Genomic DNA, 23,322 nt, shown 5'->3' on the forward strand with positions numbered 1-23,322 from the left:
TGGAGAGGGTAAAAACCTTCCAGTACTTGGGGGTAACCCTCCACGAGAATCTATCATGGGAACCCCAAATTGCGAGAAGCCGGTTAAAGCTGTCCCAATTGACTGGGGGAATTCTGAAGGTGGTAAACTCCTCCAATTACAAACCCATTAGTCCGGCAGTGGAGATGTATAAAACCCAAGCTAAAGCGGCCGCATCTTATGGTGGAGAACTATGGGGGTATAAAGCGGGGGTAGGAATTGTTAATGTAGAAAATAATTTTCTCAGGCATCTCCTTGCCCTTCCTCGTGGTACACCCCTTTTCCCCCTAAGATTAGATATGGGTTTACCCTCCATAAGAGATGATCTGGAACTAATGCCATTAAGATTTTGGCACAGGCTTTGGTCTACTGTTGAGCTTGTCCATTACAGGCAAGAGCTCACTCACGTAATGAGTTTGAACCAGTGTGATAAAATCCCATGGTTGGCCTCTATAAAGAAAGAACTCTATCGGTTGGGACTCCCTGAACTATGGGAGTTCCCTGAACAAGGCTGCCATAGGGTTTCACGAAAATGTCTTGTGGGGATATACAAGGAGAAAAGTCTTGCTTCCCTCGTTTCCGCATCCAATAAAGGTATTCTGACTGATTGATTTTTGGTTTTCAAGGATTCATATCGGTTTGAAGGGTTTATGGACATTATCTTCCCCATTATATCAAGAAAATTGTTCATTCAATGGAGGTTAGGGACCCTGCCCATGAAAACCTTTACCTACAAATGGACAAAAAGGGATGATAAAATTTGTCCAGGATGCTGTACCCATGATGAGGAAGAAATTCATCTTTTGTTTTTCTGCCCAGCCTATAATAGACCAAGAAAATACTGGTTAGCTCCACTCTGCAGAAATTTGGGTATAAGTAGTCACCTGCACTCGTATAGAATATTGAAAACGAGTACCACTCCCCACATAGTCTTTGCAATTGCCAAATTTTTAACGGCTATTTGGCGGATAAGGTCCAAATCACTTAAAGATTGATTTTTGTTGTAATGAATTGCAACTGTCCCTTGTGATCTGAAATGCTATGTATATTGATTTTATGGATTTTAGTAATGATTTTTATATGTAGTGGATGTTTTATGTTGATATTGTACCATTGCATCTTTTATGGCCAAATCGGCCGAAATAAAGAAATACACTTGAACTTCAATTCAGAGTGTACACAGGTAGGGAATGTAGGGATTCCACTATTAATCCTGATGGTGAGAAAATTGTGTGGGAATTTGGCAGAGGACTTTTTCACAAGGAATTGTTCAAAGACGGCACTGTTGCTTATGGCCCAATCTGCCCTAACCATGAAGTTTACCCAAGAGAGTTTGTTTGTAAGAATCTAGAGAGGGCACAGTGCAGTGCCTTGCCTACTGATGAACGTCTAGCTGAGAAATGTTCAGACAGGAGAGATGTCTTCATTCTATCTACCATCTATGATGAAACTACTTCACCCGTGACTGTTTGGGGTAAGGTTGCGGAAGTGTGTAACCCTGTGTGCATTTTAGACTTCAATAAGTGGTGCAGATAGAGTAGATCAGAGGTTGGAACCTTACACTGTTATTCAAAAGGCTTACATTTGGTATAGGAAATTGGCTATCCATTTATTCCATTTAGCAACTTTCATTGCAGATTTAGCAGTCTGTGATAGGCAGGCTTGTTGTAGCAGAACAGGCAAATGTTCTTAGAGTTTGAGTGGTGGAGGTTGAGGCTAGATGGAAAGATCACCACTATCCTGATTAAATTCCTCCAAAGTCCAAAAAAGTCTTTCCCAGTAGGAGATGTAGAGTCTGTATCCAAAGAGGTGTGCTTTGCAGAAGGAGAGTCATATCTACTGCTCCTTCTAAACCTGGGTTGTAAATGCCCACATGTTTTAAATTGTACCACATGCAAAAGAGTTATTGGGTGCAACCAAGTGTAAAAGCAAACTGACTGGTCTGTATCATTTTATATTTTTGTTCGGATTTCATGGTTGGCATAGTGTGATGTTTTTAGTTTGAGCTGTTGTGTTTATAGTTATAGTTTTGTACCTACTTCCAATTGGTTCTAATTTCTGTTAAACAAATTTGATTGCGATGTGCCTGGACTGGTGCTTGGATGGCGGTGTGCATGGACTGGTGCTTGGCTGATGGTGTGCATGGACTGGCCCTTGGCTGGTGGTGTGCTTGAACTGGTGCTTGGCTGGTGGTGTGCGTGCACTGCTGCTTCGCTGACGGTGTTTGTGAACTGGTGTTAAGCTGGTGGTGTTCATGAACTGGCGCTTGGCTGGCGGTGGGTGAGTAGTGACTTGCTGCTGGTCACAACACACACTGCTAGCCAAACGCCAGTCAGCACACTCAGTCAGCCGCCAGCCGGAATGGTCTTTTGTGTGTCACGTTTGAAAGATGTTGAATGGCCTGTAAATCGGTTAGTACGAGCTGCGAGTTATTATTTGACCTTTCAATTATTAACAATGTATTTAATTTTTTGAAATCTGTTGTCAATAAAATTTAAATTTTGAAGCTTTCACTCACCTTCGTGCCAAAACCAACCAGTATGTGTGTGTGCTTGAGGAATATACGGTTGTAAATAAAATTATAATTTTTTGTCCTTCTCTGCTAAGGAACATCAACCAGCTATAGATATTTTCGTAAACTAGACACCCAGGGGAGTACTGGATAGTTTGCCTCTTGTGGATTCCATCAAGTTTTCTTAACTACAATGCCCTACAAAGCTCAAAATGTGAATAAAATCTGCCATTTTCCCTGCATTTCTGTACCATATTGTTCCAGAATCCATAAATTTCCAATCGCCCGTAACAGGGAACAACCACAAAACGACCTGGTTTTCCAAAGGGGTTGCCTGCGTTTTTGATCCCTGGCTCGGCAGCCAACTCGGGAACCCTACCAAACCCAGACAGTTCTGAAAATTAAACACCTGGGGGAGTCCAGGGATGTGTGTTTTGCGTGGACCCCAGAACATTTTCTTGCCCTTAGTTGCCTGGAAACCTCAAATTTAGCTAAAATATAAAAATGTCCTCACATTTTTGTGTGGGAAAGTTGTGTGATCACATGGAAGACAAATTTCCTGTCACCCAGTGTTTACCCAGGTCTCCCAATATAAATGTTACCTTACTAGTGTGGGTGAGCCAAGTACCTGTGACAGGGAAGGGCCGAAAATGTTTTTGGAGGCATCAAAGTTTTCGATCCCAAAACAACTTGGTTTTTCAAGGCGGTCACCTCCGTTTTTGGTCCCGGGCTCGCCAGCCATGAAGAAAAACCTACCAAAACCAAGCATTTATGATAATTAGACACTAAGGGAGTCCACAGACATGTGTCTTTTTGTATCCCCCAACGTTTTCTTAACCAGAATCCTCTGCAAACCTCAAATTTATGTAGAAAATACAATTTTCCTCCCATTTTTGTGTGCGAATGTTGTGGGATCAATGGGGGTTCGGCACAAATTTCCTACCACCCAACATTTCCCCAGGTCACCTGATAAAAACGGTACCTCACTTGTGTGAGTGGGCCAAGTGCCTGCATTAGGGAAGGGCCCAAAGCATATTGTGGAGACATCAAAATAATCTATCACAAAATGACCTGGTTTTGCAAGGGGGTCTCCTGGGTTTTTGGTCCTAGGCTCAGCGGTCATCTAGGGAAACCTACCAAGAACAGACATTTCTGACAAGTAGACACCCAGGTGAGTCTAAGGAGGTGTGGCTTGCATGGATCCCCCTGGATTTTCTGACCCAGAATCCCCTGCAAACCTCAAATTTAGGTAAATAAAAATTACATTTTCCTCACATTTCTGTGTTGTAAAGTTGTGGGATCACTGGGCCAATACAAATTTCCAACCACTCAACTTTTCCCCTGGTATTCCAATAAAAATGCTACTTCACTTGTGTGGGTGAACCATGTGCCCACGACTAGGAAAGGGCCCAAAACGTATTGCGGAGACATCAAAAGTATCTATCACAAAATGACTTGGTTTTGCAAGGTGGGCACCTGGGTTTTGAGTTCTGGGCACTGCAGCTATCTAAGGAAACCTCCCAAACTCAGACATTTATGAAAACAAGACACCTGGGCGAGTGCAGAGAGGTGTGGCTTGCATGGATCCCCAAATGTTTTCCTACCCAAGATTCCCTTCAGACCCTAAACTTAGCTAAAAAATCACTTTTCCTTCACATTTCTGTGAGGAATCACCATGCCAGGACATAAACTTCCTACCACCCAGGGTTCCCCACAGTCTCCTGATAAAAAATACTCCTCAAATGTGTGGGTGCCCAAAGCAGAGTCAGGCCAAAAACATATTTAAATTACTGCCCTCTTGGACCAGTTTTGGTTTCCCTTCAGTGTCTACACATTTTTGGCCCTTCCCATTTGCAGTTTGATTACGCATTCACAACATTTTTCAAAGTATCTGAAAACTGTAACAAAATGTAGATTTTGAATATCCCTGAGCCTGAAGGGATATTTCACACACTAGGGTCTGATTGTTTATTTGTAAAGAATAATTTCAGTATAGAATTTTAATTGACACCTCGTCCGGCAATTGTGCATACCTTGTGTCCAACCTGTCTGCCAAAGTAGAAGCAGTTTGAAACTATTGCGTTATGTTATGTAGACCTTACTGCTTTTAAATAGCTTTACCATTGCCAGACTCTTTCATTGTGTACTAAGCACCATTGAAACTCTACAGTGTAAGGATCTGAAATGTCCTATGTGTAGACTTTTTTACAGTACTGTATAGTGTGAACTTGACCAAAGTGCAATAGAGAGCCTTACATGAGCATCAGATTACAATACAGTTTTTTAGCACAGGTTGATTAAGTGATTTGTCCAAAATCACAGAATGTTGAGCTGAGGCTCAAACTCAAACCTGTTTCTACAGCTCCAAGGTGGGCTGCCCTGGCTATTCTGCCACATCTCCTTCTAAATGCTATACACATGTTCCTTCCTGCCTCTAGCATTAGCATGTTTGTATGATGGGTCTTTCAGAAACAACTTAATCACTATTTGTAAAGGTATGAATTCAAGCAACTTAATTGTGTTATTTAAAGCATTTAGTTAGCACTGATCTAGACACAAGAGCAATTGAGTATGTCATGCTAACCTGAAACAGTAAAATATGAGAGAGCTTAGAGTGAACCAGATACATTTTGGGCAAATCTGTCTTTAGCCTACTATGAAGATTGTAAATTATTGTTAAGCCTAGGTCTGGGCAAAATATGTGTTGCATGGGTGTAATAAGTGTACTTTTGGTGATGTTATATTATTCCTGTTATATGCATTTGTTTGAGCTGCTTTGGGGTTTTTGGCACAATATTTTAGTACAGCATGCTCTATTGTGTCCAAAATAAAAGAGAGGTTGCATTCTCTGATACAAAATAGCACCAAATGCCAGGTTTGCATTTCTCATAATTACACACAATTTCATACAGTTTTACCTACATTTCACGTAATTAGACAAAAACAAATGATGTGAATTTTGCACGCCGCTAGCTAAGACTCAGATTAACAAAGGAGTAAATTAAAAGGTTAAACGTTAAGATACAATGTGAAGATGTCTGTCTTTAAGGCTTACCAGAATGATAAGATGTTGGTGTGGATCCACAGTGTGCTTCAACCTACAATCCTTCAAGGATCCTGCATTAACTTGGGGCACTCATTGCTGGAAAATTATTGCCCCGTGAGGCTGGCGTGATCCGCTATTGAAGGAACTGATCAGCGCGAGTGTGGGCTCTGTGCACACGGAGTTACGAGTGAGACGGAGCGACGAGTGAGCTGGGCTGCTAATCCCCGAACTCGCGTCGCTGTCCAGCCGGCCGGAAGTGGAGGCTGGCTGAGATGTACTGCTGAATTGTGCCGGACAGAGCTTTGGAGCAGCGCTGTGCGGAATTGCGGGCTAACGCCTTGGGTGGCAGTGTTATGTGACGTGCGGGTTCCTATCCCGCATACGCCGTGCGGGTGCAGAGCCACGGTTTCCAGCGGGAGACCGCCGATAGCGCGAGGCCTGCGGAGGGGTCTGGACTGATTAGAAGGTGAGCGCGAGGGAGTGACGGAGCATTGGGCTGAGCTCCGGTCCTCGTTGGTATCACAGAGGACCCTGGACTCATAGAGCGCTCAGTGCCGGTTGTACACTACAGGGCAGGCGCTGCCTCATCCACTGGCCGCCATTTGTGCCCCTGCTGTATGCCTACTCTGTCGACTGCTGCTCGGTGGGGTGTGCTACGCACCCTGTTGTGCCCTGCTGATTGCGACCTTCTGTTTCCTGGACTAGCTGTCGGGGCTGGGAATTCCTGTCACCTCGGACTGTCATTATATCTACAGGTAGTACTCCCGGGAGTACTAGCCTCAGGAGGCCCACGGCCAACAGTGAATTAGACGCACCCCTTGACTGTGGCCCCGGACGTTAGAGAGACCCCCAGATACTGTGAGGGAAAGCTACAGGTGCCTGCGTGGAGGAGTATCACTCCGTGGAGGAGTGTCGCTGCGGTTGCCGCCGCAGTTCGGGTCGTGGTGGGGGTCCCGGGTTCCGGGTCCCCATCTGCTGTCTGGGGCGGCTCCTCGTGGGCTTGGTGTCTGATCGTGTCTGAGCGTGTGCCCCCTACGCTTGCTAGGAGGCCAGCGAGGAGGAGTTGAGGTGACTGCCTGACACGGAGGTCAGTGGAGATCACGGGGGGTCTACTGCACGAAAGACAAAGGGGCGCAAAGGGGCGAATTACTCAATTGAGGACTCGAAGTCCCAGGAATCCTTTTTGCTGCACACACCTGCTCCTGGGATAGAGCAACGCCTCCCCTATTGACGCTAGTCACTCCAGTAGCACTTCCGTTGCAGGAGTGCGCGGGAACAGCCCGGGACTAGGGCGGGGTCCGTCTGTGGCCGTCCGGGGCCGGAGAGGCCGGGCTGGGCCATTCCTCTTTCGCCTGTGGCTCTAGGACTGTATTACATCTGCCACAGTAAGTACTGCTGGGGATTTCATTAATATGGCTGCCCGAGGGACAAGGAGCAATACAATGGCCAACAGAAGGTTGGTTACTGGTACTTTAGACAATTTTATCGTTAGAGCAAACTCAGTGATTGACCAGGGTATTATCCTTATGGAGCGCAGAGTGTCTCAGGACCTTGCAATGGCTAAATGATCTTCCTTGGGCCACCTTGCCAATGACGCCTGTGCATGACAATCTTATTAATATTACCTGTGTCCCAACCCTGGTACATGCTCCTCAGGACGACGGTCACATCTCTTCAACTATAGGCTCCCCAATTCCAGAGGCAACTGTGACAACTGTGGTACCAGAGGTTTCATCTTTCCCTACCTCGCCTGTGAAATCACCGGCAAATCCATCGAGGGGGAATCAAGGAGCGGCAAAATGCAAAAGGAAGCGGGCTGCTTCTAAAGTGGATTGTCACAGGAAGACCAGAACAGCGAAGGGCCGGACTAGCAGTGTCACATCTTTAAAACACAAGGGAGGTCCTACCTTGAATAACTCGATTGGCGCGGACACTGACTTATCCCTGCCGCCTCCAGCTGCAAAAGGACCCATGACCCCGGAGGTTCAGTGCATGGGTGGGGCCAAGGGCGAGTACGATATCCTTATAGAGAGTCTGGGGTCCTTACTAAAGATAGCGCTTGATCCGTTAGATCAGAGATTAGCTCGCATGGAAACCCAGCTCTCCCAGCTACAACAGGCTATGGCTGGGAATGGGGTAAAAAGAAAGGAAAAAATGCAGATGGCGGATACAGCCCAAATCAGTTCTGTGCCTACTGGGGTTGCGAGTCTTGTTCATTCTCCTACTGCCGCGCCTTCTATCACAGCTGCAAATAAGTCAGCTGCGGCCGCAGGAGCTGGTGCAGGGGCAGTATTGGCAGTCAATCTGAGCACGCACACTTTAGACGCGATAGCACCAGAGGAGGGAGAGTCTCTACCTAATTTTACACCTCAGGTTGTGACAAGAATTGATTTACTGCCTGAAACCAGTCCGTATGTGGTGATTTTGACAGGCACTCCTGAAATTAGCAACCCAGGCCAGGAATCATTTATGTCTTTAAAAAATAAAGTGACCCAGTGGCTCAATCATAATCGGCCCCTACCGCATAATGTTAAAAGTGAAGTACTGATGGTACGTAGGATAGCTTGGGTGGGACGCAGTAGAAAAACCATCCCAGGCGATTGTGTTCTGGTTAATTTCAGGGACCCACGCACAGTAGAACATATTTGCAATTAGACTCACAATAGTGTAGGCTCAAGGATCAAACCATATCCCCTGTCCTTCTTTTAGCCTCGACCTGCAACGCCAGTTTGCGCATCGGATTGGTCACTGGCGATGCAAAAGCGGGGTCTAAGGGTAAACAGGGGCTATCACAAAGACCTAATCACCCAAAACTACCCTGTGACCCATAATAGGTTTAGTTCCATTGAAATGGTGGACTGACTTCATGTGGATAGGGAGCTGAGGGTGGGTAATTCCCAGTCCATGGTCCCTAAAAAGATTACTGAAAGTGCAGAGGAATTTGAGGGTGGTTCAGAAAGTGCATTTCCAATTATCCAGACCTGGGTTCCTAAAACGGTAGAGGGGCTTGTGACTCAAGAAAGTGTGGTGCTACAGCACCAAGCTCAACCTGATTGTGGGGCACAGAGTGTAGGTGAGACACTAGGAAGTGTTGCAGTTACCAAAGCAGCCACGGCACAGACCTCAATTAGAATACTGTCTTGGAACGTGGCGGGTATAACAAACAAGCTACATTGCCCAGAGTGGGGTGCCCTGGGAGACCAGATGGATTTATGTTTGTTCCAGGAGACTTGGGCCAGGGAGGAACACTCAAGAGTGGGATTTGCCACTTATCATGTACCCGCAAGGTGGGGAGGGAAAGGAAGACCTTCTGGGGGATTGGCTATATGGGTTGCTCTTCATTTGGGTTGCGTGGTGGAAAATATGCCCCCGTTCCCAAAACTCAGAAGCAAGTGCGGTCCCTGGTAGGCCTCACCTCCTTCTGCCGACAGTGGTTGCCAAACTTCAGTCTTATCGTAAAACCTCTGCTTTCCCTGCTGGCCAAAGACGTCCCCTTCCCCCTCCCCTGGACGCCCGAATGCCAATCCTCCTTCAAGGAATTACGAGATGCCCTTTGTTCAGCACCAGTCCTAGGGACCCCAGACTACACTAAACCTTTCTCCCTCTTCACGCACGAAAGGGAGGGGTGCGCATTGTCTGTCCTAACACAGTCCATAGGTCCCAAGCAACGCCCTTGCGCCTACTTCTCTGCCACTCTCGACCCTGTAGCCAGAGCCTTGCCCGCCTGCCTTCGAGCAGTAGCCGCCATTGCTGTCTCTATCCGACAAAGTGAGGGGATCGTGCTTTCAAACCCCCTCACCGTGCTAGTACCCCATGCAGTTGACACCCTCCTGAACCAGACCAAGACTCAACACCTGACTAGCGCACAACTGACTGGTTACGAGCTGACTCTGCTTGCACCCCATATCACGCTGAAGCGATGCACCACCCTGAATCCTGCCACTCTGCTGCCTCTCCCTGACACTGACCCCAATGCGTCCCCTATACATGACTGCGTGACCCTCACCGATGACCAGACCAAGAGTAGGGTTGACCTCTGAGACACTGCCTTCCCGGACCCTGACGGAGAACTGTGGGTGGATGGCTCATGCATCAAGCTCCCCGACGGCACCACCTCAGCTGCCTATGCAGTCACCACGGCCCGAACAGTTGTTGAAACAGCCCGCGTCACACAGCGATCCGCACAGGCGGCTGAGCTGATTGCTCTCACACGAGCATGCATCCTAGCAGCAGGGACAACCGCAAACATTTACACCGACAGTCAGTACGCCTTCGGGGTGGTTCACCACTTTGGACTCCTATGGAAGGAGAGGGGATTCCTGACTTCCCATGGCACACCCATCCTACATGGAGATCTAGTCTCTGCCCTGACCGAAGCAGTCCTCCTCCCTGCACGGCTGGCTGTGATCAAATGCCAGGCACACAAGAAGGTGACAGACATTATAGGACAGGGAAATGCTCTGGCTGACATTACTGCCCGAACCACAGCCGAGAATAGGTCCACGACACGTATGTATGTGACCAGGTCACAAACTGAGAGATGGAAGGATGCCAGGGAAACGATTAGGGACATCCAATTAGCCAGCACACCACACGAATTGACTGAATGGGGACAGGTAGGATTGAAAGACGATGAAGGCTGCTGGCAGACTAAAGACACGAACAAATGGTTGCTACCTGACTCATTCCTGATTCCCATGCTGATCATGACACACTCCCCCGCACACATAGGGTCTGCCCCCATGATCGAACTCATCTCCAAAGTTTGGCACAACGATAAGATCCCAGACTCAGCCAAACGTCTGGTCCAACAATGCCTGGTATGCCTCCAACACAACCCTGGTAAAGGAACTGCTGTACCCCGGGGAGGGTTTGGGGTTCCTAACCATCCCTTTGAGGTCCTACAGATGGACTACATCCAGTTAGAAAGGTGCCAGAGCCTGAAGTACGTACTTGTCGTTGTGTGCGCCTTCAGCAAATGGGTGGAAGCCTACCCAACCCGCGACAACACTGCCATGACTACCGCAAAAGTACTACTGAAGGAATTCTTCCCCCGTTACGGTCTTTGTCGAATTTTATGGAGCGACAACGGCCCCCACTTCGTAGCCGAAGTTATCCAACTCATCTTAAAAGGGTTGGGTGTAAAACAAAAGTTCCATGCGGTTTTCCACCCCCAATCTGCAGGCTTGGTTGAGCGACATAACGCCACATTGAAGCTCAAAATAGCCAAAATAGTTGCCACCACAGGATTGAAGTGGCCAGACGCCCTCCCGCTAGCATTGCTATCAATGCATGCCACTCCCACCAAACACCACTTAACCCCCTACGAGGTCGTCTTCGGGCGGCCCATGAACCTTTGGACTGCACCGAAACCAACATCCATTCGCGACGTCCCGGACGTCCTCATGTCTGACTATTTGTACAACCTAACTAAAACATTGTCTGTTATCCATCAGCAGGTGCTGCAAGCCATTCCCGATGCTTCCAGGGGTCCCGGACACGATATCCGACCCGGAGATTACGTCCTAGTGCGTAATTTCCAGCGTGCAAGGAGTCTGGAGCCCCGGTGGACGGGCCCCCTGCAAGTCTTGATCACCACCCGAACAGCTCTTCGAGTGGAGGGGAAGCGCAACTGGCTGCACGCACATCACTGTAAGAAGGTATCACCGACCCTGACGACAACCGACAACATCACCGGCCAAGGAGGACCCCCAGACAAAGACCGACCATCCCTGAGCTGCTACCAGAATACAGAGACACTTGAGTTAACGAAATATCCCGACCCCACTGTGCCATCCAAAGAAGGGTACAACCTGCGACGAAAGGAGGGAACTTCGGCTAAGCAGACCACAAACTAAGTTGAGATCCCAGATCGGTAGCCTAATCACCTCAAAAGGCTTCCAGGAGAGAAACTAAACAAAGCCAGTGGTTCTGCCCGCTACCGAGTCCCTTGAAGATGATGGAAGCGCCCGACATGAAGGTGATGGAAGCAACCGGATGTCCGAAGATCCACTATCTAAACCCAAAGACTGACAAGATGCACAGCTCAAAGACTATCGCGCTTTTTATTACCCTTCTCTTTTGCCTTCTCCTCATGGCCACCTTCTGGATCATGGAAGAGAGCTTACCCGCTCATAAGACATTGCTGACCACTGTTCAACCTACCACCATGAAAGAACACCATTTGATCTCGCTTTCTCCCCAACTGCGAGAAAGGCGTAAGGAGTTCTGGAATAACTCTTTCGTGCAGTTGCTCCACCAACACAATCTTGCCGCCAATGCCACTAATTGCTGGATCTGTGGATTGCTACCGCATGCCACTGGACACTCTATCCCTTTCATCCCCTCACCTTTCTCTGTCCATGGCTCCTGCCTCGCTTGGCTAATCCTCCTGCAAGAAAGCTACAAGGACAATGCCACTTCCAGCAAAACTGTGTCACACTTCTACCATGGGTTCTGGCTGAACAAAACTGGAAAAACTTCTGCTCCCTTCTGTCCTCTAAGATCAAACACTTCCTTTCATATGGACATCCCTGCCAAAGAACGAGTTGAAATGCATGTGTTCAACAACCCAGCCAGACCCACCTTCTCTTACCTCCGGAAACGAACGGCCGCCACCCTAACAGTGGCTCTGTCCGTCATCAACATCACAGGTCTTGTGTGCCTCGAAGGTCTGGGAACACAGCCGGTGGGCCGCAGTTCCTGTCTCATCACCCGAACATTGGACTCAGTCGACCCACCCTCCTTTGTTACCTCCCCAAATATGTACTTCGTCTGTGGTACTAAGGCCTACACCTGGCTTCCGAAAGGCTGGGGAGGCACCTGTTACATCGCTTTTATCCTTCCTCCAACATATGTGGCTCCAGCAAACCACCACCGGCAGAAACGTGCCAAGGACATTGTGCAAGCCGACTCCACCGGAGCACAGTTCATGGATGCAGTAAAAGGACTTGTCCCACTTTGGGGTCCAATGGCGAACAGCCGTGCCATCCGGCACTTAACCCAGGCAGTCGAAACAACAATGAACATTACGGCTGGCATCCTCACCAACAACACCGCCGAGCTTCAGGCCGTCCGCCTGGTGGCTCTCCAGAACCGCCTCGTTCTAGATGTGGTTCTGGCTGATCGTGGAGGAGCATGCCGCATCATTGGGTCCTACGTACCGGACAACTCACCCTCCGTCTACAAGGCGATCGAACACCTCCACAGACTTTCCTCAAAGGTGCATCAGGAACAAGAAGGATGGTCGCTTGGGAATTGGTTTTGGGACTCAATAAAGAACTGGGGGTGGAGGTTGTTTACGTTTATCCTAATGCCGATTGTGATTCTATGTGGATGTTGCCTGGGGATTCAGTGCTTGCCACCTTTATGTTCCCTTTTCACGAACTACATCTGCCCTAAGACTCTGAACTTTGAAGCGGAACGAATGAAAGCCCTGTACGAAATAGAAGTACGTGATATTATGGGGATAGATCCGAACTAAACAAGCTGGCGAGATATGTTAAAAGGGAGGACTGTGGAAATTTAGTTTGTATCTGAACATTATCTGCGCCATCTTGTCTCTCCCCAAGCGCCACACGCAGAAAACGCGCGACGGCCATTTTAGGCACCATGGTCTCATTGCCGAGCGCCAGCGTGCCCCTCAGGCACGGCAAATGTCCCCCGCGCGCCGGCCACCCCCGCTCTCTCATACATGGGCCATAAACCCTCTCCTTCTGCGCGACCCTGCCATGGAACCACATCCCGCGCCTGACCAACACCTCCTTTCATCCCATACATGGTCATACATCCCTTTGATAACCCCCTTCCTCTGCGCCCTGTGGAAGTGTGGATTTTCCTGATCAGTTATGTCCCCTATCTTGGACCCCAACGGTTCTATGTGCATGTCACAAGTACATGTATGTCCCCTCCAGTTCCAGTTTCCAAAACGCAAACATATGTGCGTCCACCGTCAACATGTTCTCTGTCAGATCCGCCATCAATGGGCTGGATATTCGCTTCCTAAGTATGAAAGGCCACCGACTTTATATGGCTCAGTTACTCCATTTTTACAGTTCAGGCAAGTAGGCCCGATCCTGTCCTTAAAGCCTTCCCTGCTCTCTGTCTCTGACAGCTTCAGCTTGAGCTCGCATCTGTATCCATGAACTTTGTCCTACTCCCTGTGCAGCTAACGGTGCCTGCCTCGGCCAGTTTTGCCTGCCTGCCAAGAAGCTGTATTTCACCTTCGAATTATCTACTTTGCTCTTCAGCCGATGCATTCCTGTCCAGTGATTTAGGTAAACATTTCCTCTAAGCTCACAAGCAAAGGACTCGGCCTTTCCGTCCTCCTGCAAGTAATTCATAGCCCTGTTGCCATGGAAAGTTTTCTGCCCCTCGCATCTCATATAGACACTTAGACGCTTGTACACGCACACACAGTCAGTATAGAATAGATTCTGTCCGAGAGTCTTTTCTTGTGGATAACATAGTTCTCTAAACATAGGATGTTAGATATGATTTGGGATTAGGTTGACTTGACCCCCCAGACTTCTCGTCTCCACATGTAGAGCTAAATGTCAAGTCCCCTTCACCCCCTAGTTGCACGTCAATCACACGTCATGCTGCTGCGCGCGCATCTATGTTAAGTATTATCTTATAGATCCACCTATGCATGATAATCAGAGCCAATCATGTTTCTTTCTGCTCCTTATTACGCCTAGTTTCGATTACGTACCACTATGTCATCTCTCTTATCAATTGTTACGCCTTTTGCATTCATTTCATTGTAATGTATGAACTATAAAAGTTACTTCTTGTCAATAAAGTATTGTACTTCACTTCCTGAACCCTCGTGGTGACGGAACCTGAAGGCCGCCACTCGAGTCGGCCATTTTGGAATAAAGCCCATTCAGAAAATCTCTTATACCACGGATTCTGCCTCTTGTTATTCTGAGCTATTTTACTTTATTTTAGATTCCGCATGAAATTCAGTCAAGGTAAAAAAGAATATTTACCACATAATGGCGCCCGAACAGGGACACTTTCTCATCTCACGCGCCGGCGGTGCGTTGCAGGCCCGGTCTCCTGCCACAGCTGGACGGACCATAAACGCGTACCAGCAGGATTTCCTGTAAGCTCCCTCCGGTCAAGCGGGGGCGACTGAGGCTGCGATCAACCCAGACGAGGCGGTGAGAAGTGCGAAGTATCCCGACCAGAGCCTAGCTGAGAGAGCAAGATCCGAGGTATACAGAGGCCCACCAGGTTTTCGAAATCCCGATGTCCAGAGGGTCCGCTGTCCGCAGTCATCGAGTCCCGTTCATTCTCTGAGGCCTTCCGTTTCAAGGAGCTACTCGGTGAGTACCATCGCCGGGGAGGCGTGTTGACAGCACATAGGTTGTGCCGGTCAAGACGGATTTGGGTACACAAATCCGGTCTGCACTGTTTAGCAGTGTATATGTACTGTTTAGCAGTATATCAAGTATTCCGAAGTATCTAGTTATTGTCAAGAATTCTGCTTGGTGATTAGTCATGCAGACTGTCATCATCGTCGGTCATTTTTAAAATGTTTAATGTTTAAATGTTTAAAGTGTTCAAATGTCTTGCATATTGTGGTATGAATGATTGTTCATTGTTCACCGTTCATTATTGTGTTTTCCGTATTAAGTGAATTCAAGAGTAAGTATCAGATCAGTTGCCGAGATGCCGCTCTTCTCGAAGTTAAGACAGATTACTACCAGAAAAGGGGTGCTCGAAGAAGCAGTTCCTATTCCTCCTAGGGACACCCCAGGGCATTTTATGTATCACAAGCATGGCTTAGATGCCATATTGTTTCTTGATCTATGGGTAGATTATACCAAGGGATTGCCGGAAAGTCAAAGGTGGCCCGCAGCGGGAACCTGGGATGCAGAGTGCATCATGAAAGTGGAAGAAGAGTTATGGAAAAGAAAAGTCAGACAGTCACAGAAAGACGCTGTTGAGTTATGGCGTAAAGAATCTCATAGACGTACAGAAAAAGCACGTAGACAGGAAGAGAGGAGTAAAGAGAGTTCAAAGGAAGTTCAAGAAAATATATTAATTGAGGAAGGTATCCGAGTAAAATCAGAACAAGTAGATAGACAAAGAAACGCTCTTATGAGTGGTATGTATCCCCTCCTAGCCGAAGGACTACCTAAGGCTGTTCCAGAGATGCCAAAAGACTTGCCACCCCCATTATTTCCAATTAAGGTACATCCAAAAGGGCATCCCAGAACCGCAGAAGATGTTTTTCTTTCCTCATATCTAGATGACGCAGCTCCCGAGTATGCTAACCCCACACCACATAGACCGTCTGGCGGAGGGGTTCAACGTCAGGATCAGGTATCTGTCCCCGTGCAACAGCAAGTCCCGACACGAGCTCCGGCAAGCACGTCTGTTTCCGCATCTGTCCCCGCAGTCGATTCTACAGTGGTATCGACACCTATAGTTGCTGTGTCACGTTCGACGAATCCATTCACACCCGACGCCCCTGAAGGGGCCACGGGAGGTGCAAGCAATACTTTTACGCCACCTAGAATAAATAAACTTATTTTTCAAGAATCAGCGCACTCACGTACACCCAAATTCGTAAGTGAACGTACGCTTAAGGAACTCCTTATAGATTGTAGATATGACCCGGTGGTCGGTAAAGAGGACGAAATGGTCCTGGCATCATTACGTATCAGACGAGCCGCAGAGTATTTAGCGAGGTTACCAGGAATGACTACGCATCTAGATAACATATATCATTTTGTCCAAACAGGGCGAGACCCAGAATGTATTAACAGAGCTATGGAATTCCAGAAAGTAGAGATACAGGGGGAACTGTTACGTTTCCTCATAAACTGCGTGATCAGAAATCAAGACCGTCCGGGGGTAGACCCGAATACAATGCTTATTCTTACAAGATGGAGCCAGAATATATCAGAAGGGAGACACGATAAGAAAAACTGTATAATAGCCATGTGCCGAAAAATCCGTAGAGAAATAGAACGCATTCACGAAGAAAGATTGGAAACAGACGAGTTCGAGCAAGATGAAGTCTCCGAATCAGGGAATTCCGCAAGACAGTCAGAAACCATAGCATACGTAGGCAGAGGAAGATCCGGTGATAATACTAGATGTTTTTCTGATCCCATACACGCTGTATGTCCAAATAATAGCAGAACGTATCCGACGCCTGTAATAAATTTAAAATCTCCTGAACATCTGTTCCAAGCCGCAGATAAACTACTACGAGAACGAAGGGGTTACCACCTCCTCGATTCCATGGATGAGCAAGAATTGGCCAGATCAGCCGTTCACTGGATTGACAGTCCTGAAAAATACGGTGATGAGACCGTAGCACACACGTTTTTTAACTTTAGTGCAGATGAACAACGTTTAGCTGGAATCTATATGATTCAGCAACTCCTTATATTATATAAGAGCCAACATGCTGACCCTGGTCCTTTACCTGATATATTAACGGAACTACTCACGAACAGATGGAGAGGTTCTAGTAACAAGTTGATTAAAGAAATATTAGTGTCACGTAAACAGTATGTCCTTTTTGTAAATCCGGATTCTTTCCCGCTGCCCCGCAGAGAAAGAACGCCGTATTATATGGATAGACAAAATCCCTTACGAGAAGTGCACCCAATAAAAGGCGAAGACAATGAGTTTCACCGTGTATTTGTATACACACCCATATCAAAAATTGAATTGTTAGAAATGAAGAAAATAGTACCAAGTCATGACAAAGACCCAGCGGGTTTCCACCGAGAAATTAAGGACATGTTGCTGATGGGAGAGTATACCTATCCTGATATTATGACGATATTAAAGGTGCTCTTACCTGCTGGTATTTATGAAAAACTGAAAGAAAAAGAGTGGGAAGTGGGAGACCAAAAGATAGATTGGACAGCATTAGAAACAGAAGAAAAGGCCCGAGCTGCAGGTTCAGGGCTCGGGGATAAAGTCAAAGCATTACCAGGTTTACTAGTACAAGTACTGCCACGTTTGTTAACTACGAAAAAGGAAGATTGGGGTGCAATCACGGCCTGTAAACAAAAGCATGATGAAGACACAAGTGACTATTATGCCCGATTTGAAAAATGTTTTGGAATAAATAGTGGTATAAAAACAAGTAGTGAGTCGTATCCACATTTATTTGTGACAAAATTAGTAGAAAATGCATTACCTCCAGTAAAGAATAGAATATTGAAATTTGAGAGTACCTGGCAAAGTAACACTCCGTCACAAATGCTACAAATGTTACAGTATCATCACAATAGAATTAGAGATGAACAAGAACACGAACAAAGACGTATGAAAGATACAAAAATGAAAATGCTAGTGTCTCAGACAGTACCGGCTGAAGGACATAAAAAGGGTATGACACAGTCCGATTCAGCAGGACCGGTAAAAGGGACATGCAATTATTGCAAAAAGCCAGGTCATTACGTACACGACTGTCCAGTTTTAAAACACAATATCGCCATAGGTAAAACACAAGAAAGATCACGGCCACTCAGACAAGATCAGAATGAACAAGGAGCTATGCCACATTCCCAGGCCATGCCAGCCGCACAACAGCCAATACAGTTTGTGCCAGCTGCACCACCGTTGCCTGTTACTGCCACAAACCACCACACGACAAATGTATCAGACTGCACAGTATGAATATCCTGAGTATCAGCGTTACGCATGAACCAGCCTAGAGAGGGAAGTTGACTTACCGCTTATCGAGATTCCTGTAGATCAAGAAGGACCTTATGTACATAGTGAATTATTAGGTCAAGATAGAAAATTCTTACTCGATACAGGGGCAAGTCGTACAACTATAAAACGTAGTGAAGTTCCAGGGGCACCCCTCTCAGGCTCTCAAAATGTTTCCCTTGGTTTTTCAGGAAAACCTATTGTTAACGAAGTATCACAGCCTCTTCCACTTACGATAGGACCTTTGACACGAACTACAGATTTATTGCTTACTAAATCATGCCCAGAAAATTTGTTAGGAATTAAAACTCTGAAAGCCCTAGGAGCCATAATATGTTGTTCTCCGGAAGGAATAAGGTTGTTTTTACGTGATTTTAAAGGTCACTATGTGTCTAGAGACATGGATCCCCGACTACAGACTTTACCAGCACATCTATGGGCACAAGGCCCTACTGATGTTGGTTGCATGAACATTACACCATACCGAGTTACACTCAAGGCAGGAGTGGTATTACCACGAATGCGACAATACAAGTTACCGCAAGATGCTGTAGTGGCTTTGCTGAAAATCATTGATGAGTTAATTGCCCAAGGAGTAGTTGTAGAAACAGACTCCAATGTATGTAATTCACCGATAATTCCGATTCTTAAACGAACTGACCCTACTGCTCCGCCAGTATACCGATTGGTTATTGATTTGCGGGAACTAAACAAGTGCATTGTGCCACAATTTCCTGTGGTCCCCGATATATCATCATTATTGACAGCAATTGATTCCGAAGCAACATTCTTTACTGTAATTGATCTCAAGAATGCCTTTTTTAGCGTCCCAATAGATCCGGAAAGCCAATATTTGTTCGGATTCAGTTTAAATGGGCGCAGCTTTAAATTCTCACGCGCTCCCCAAGGATTCACAGAAAGCCCCAGCATCTACAGCCAAGCACTGAAACGAGAACTTGACAGTATCCACATGCCAGTCAATACTGCACTGCTTCAATATGTCGATGATCTGCTGATCACCGCGAGAAGCGAACCTGAATGTGAAAAGGCTTCTCTGACAGTTTTACATTTTCTAGCCGACAAGGGGCACAAAGTGTCTCCCTCTAAGCTGCAATTCTGTGCCCAGCGAGTTATTTATCTTGGTCACTCGCTGTCCAAGGAGGGAAGGCAGCTTACACCAGATCGCATCCAGTTAATTGCTAACATGTCAATACCCCAGACACAAAAGGAGGTGCGGGCTTTCATAGGCCTCACTTCATATTGTAGGCAGTGGATCCCTCAGTACGCATTTCTAGCAAAACCACTCATTCAGTTAACCACACAGGAGGCAGCCACATCGACTGTTCTCCCTTGGACTCAGGAACATACACAAGCTTTTGAAAGCTTAAAGGAAGCTTTATGTCAAGCACCTGTTTTAGCAACACCATGTTATAGCAAACATTTTACACTCTTTGTCACAGAACGCGAAGGTACTGCTTTGTCAGTACTCACACAGGAACAAGCAGGATCACGCAAGCCATGTGCTTATTTTTCCAGTACATTAGATCCCGTAGCTCAGGCTTTGCCCGCATGCCTGAAATCAGTGGCAGCAACAGCTTTAGCAATCAGACAAAGCGATGCCATAGTGTTAGGACATCCATTGACAGTACAAGTACCACATGCAGTAGAAGTTCTTGTGAACCGAACACAAACACAACACTTGACCATAGCAAGACTTACCGGTTATGAACTGACATTGTTTCAGCCACACATAGAGATCCGACGGTGTAATACATTGAATCCTGCTACACTATTACCTGTAATTGGAACAGACCCACTAGCTCATGATTGTGTTGAAATTATTGAAATAAAGACGAAACCTAGACAAGACTTGACAGACGTTCCATTGTTAGATCCAGACCTGACGTTGTATGTAGATGGATCGTGCATGAGAGCAAGTACAGGAAACTTAGTGGCCGCGTATGCAGTCACAACAGACACTGAAGTTATTGAGACAAATTGTATAGATACTTTGTCAGCCCAAGCAGCAGAACTTATTGCTCTAACACAAGCCTGTATTCAAGCCACAAATAAGAAAGTTAATGTATACACTGACTCACGTTATGCATTCGGAGTTGTACACGACTTCGGCGTGCTGTGGCGAGAGAGAGGTTATTTAACCTCCCATGGTGCCCACATTCAGCACGGAACCCTCATTCATGCCTTGTTAGACGCAATACATCTACCAACTGCCATATCGATTATGAAATGTAAAGCACACACGAAGGTTACTGATATCATTTCTCAAGGCAATGATTTAGCTGACAGAACAGCTAAACAGACTGCTCAGAATCGCACATTAGACATGACAAAGCCAATAGTTCAGACACCAACACAGTGTATGACAATTAAGGATCCCGCACTTGACGTAATTGACATACAGACACATGCTACTGCAGAGGAATTAAAGAAATGGACTGAACTAGGAGGGATCCAGACAGATCAGGGATGGATGACGAAGGAGAAATCTGTATGGTTTCTTCCTGACTCTATGGTCCAGGCCATTATAGCTACAATTCACAGCCCAGCGAATTTAGGAGAGAAAGCTATGCTAGATAGCATTCAACACATTTGGTTCAACAAACATTTACGAGCAGCAGCTAAACAAAAAGTCCGTACCTGTATGATATGTTGTCAGTTCAACCCAGGAAAAAGTGTTCCCGTAGAACAGGGTGGATTCCAGACTCCTGATCATCCTTTTGAAGTGCTCCAAATGGATTATATCCAGATGGAACGATGTCGAGGATTCAAATATGTTCTGGTAGTTGTCTGCGCTCTCTCCCGATGGACTGAGGCGTACCCAGTATCAGATTACACGGCCCCGACTACTGCCAAACAGTTAGTTCGAGAATTCTTCCCGCGGTACGGTTTACCACGTGTTGTATATTCAGATAACGGCCAGCCTTTCTCATCCGAATTAATGAAACATGTCTCACTTTTGTTGGGATATCAGTGGAAATTCCACTGTGTCCGACACCCCGAGGCAGCAGGTCTCGTGGAACGACATAATCAAATTTTGAAAATCAGATTGTCTAAAATATGTAAGGAGAAAGGTGTTGACTGGATAGTAGCATTACCAGTTGCACTATTTTACATAAGAATGGTAGCACACTCTCGAACAGGGCTATCCCCGTATGAGGTGATCTTCGGAAGACCACCAAATATGTGGGGGACGCCCATACCACGTAAAATAACTGATGTTAATTGTAATATGCTGACAGATTACTTGGCTTCCTTGATGTCTGCACTACAATCTTGTCGTTCACAGGTAACTGCAGCTTTTCCTGACAACACTGAGGTGAAACCCCATGACGTTGCTCCGGGGGATCTGGTGTTTGTGAGAAATTTTGATCGGAAGACCCAGTTGGAGCCCAGGTGGAAAGCACCGAAGCTAGTCCTGCTGACCACAAGAACAGCCGTGAAAGTTGAGGGCCGCAAGGGCTGGATACACTCCAGCCATATTAAGAAATTTCATGGACTATCCTCGGATATAGACACTGTGCCCTGCACTCCCTCACAGACTGATTCAAAACTTCCTTTTGTTGAACAAAATGACTCTCAGTGCTATAAATTAAAGCTTAGGCCCAAGCAGTCGAGCAATTTGATTGTTTAAGTCCTCTCCAAGGTGAAGCGGTTGAATTGTCTCCGACATGTATCCCTTGGACCTGAGTAGAGAAAATACCCGAGAAATGTTGAAACGACAGGCGTATTGTAAATCACTGCGTAGCTACTGTATGAGGACATTATTAATTTTGTTTTTATTGAGTGTTTTAATAATTATTATGAGTGTGATTTTGCACATATATCATCCTATTTCTAGACATGTTTATAATGTTGCTGCTGAACATTCTTTTAGCGACCTACCGCCACATGAATTATCTTATAGACTTGCGCTGCGCAATAACACTTTCATTAGTATGTTACATCATTCCCATCAGACTAGTAATGCCACCAATTGTTGGGTGTGTGGCCGACTCCCTCCCTATCAGAATAACAAAGGAGTTCTGCCTTTCTTTCCACATCCGTTCACACACAACGGCTCCTGTGGAGCATGGTTTAGTTTACTAAATTCCATAGACCCAGACACAGCAGTTTATCAACAACATTGGATATGGGGAAATCTGAATCTAGTTTTATTCAAAGTCTGTCATCCTAATAAGGAGGGTCGCCCCAGTAGAACAGGAACTGATCTAGAAAATGAAGTGTATAAATTAGGTAATTTTACACCTAATCTTATGATTCTGAATGTCAAATCCGAAGTTGAACTAATTCTGCCCACTATGTCAGTATTTTCAGTTAAGGGTGAATTATGTGTAAGAAAAGTTGGTTCCATACATATGGGCCATAGCCAATGCGTTACTACAGTAGAATATAGTGATCAAGGTAAATCTTCATTTAGAGCTTCTCGCCATTCTTACTTTATATGTGGTCAGACGGCATATATGCGTCTGCCTCTAGATTGGGATGGTACCTGTTACATAGCATTCCTTCTGCCACCTGTTTTCCTAGCTCCACCTGATTATTATCGGAATGTTCATTTAGTACACAATAGAGAGCGAAGAGATCTCCCAGTTGTCGATTATACTGAGACGGCATGGGACAAGTATGTAGATTTCAATAAAGGTATCTTTCCCTATATAGGTACAATATCTAATAGTAAGCTGATACGTAAACTAACCAAGACTCTCGAAGCTGTAGTAAACGAGACTATAGCCGCCCTAGGCAATCTGACAGAGGAACAATCAGTAATGAGAATTGTTGTTCTCCAGAATCGTCTTGTCCTTGACGTCATCCTGGCCGATAGGGGCGGAGCTTGCAGGGTCATCGGATCCAGCTGCTGCATATTCATACCAGAAAATTCGCCATCTGTATATAAAGCTATAACACGCCTTCATAAGATTGTGAGCCAGATACACGAAAATCCAGGCACTTGGACGTGGTCCGGGTGGTTTTGGAGTGTGATATCAGCCTGGGGATGGAGAGTTCTATCCTTCCTAGGTATTGGCCTTCTTAT

This window comes from Triturus cristatus, chromosome 5_2, assembly GCF_964204655.1.
Source record: "Triturus cristatus chromosome 5_2, aTriCri1.1, whole genome shotgun sequence".
NCBI classification, from domain to species: domain Eukaryota; kingdom Metazoa; phylum Chordata; class Amphibia; order Caudata; family Salamandridae; genus Triturus; species Triturus cristatus.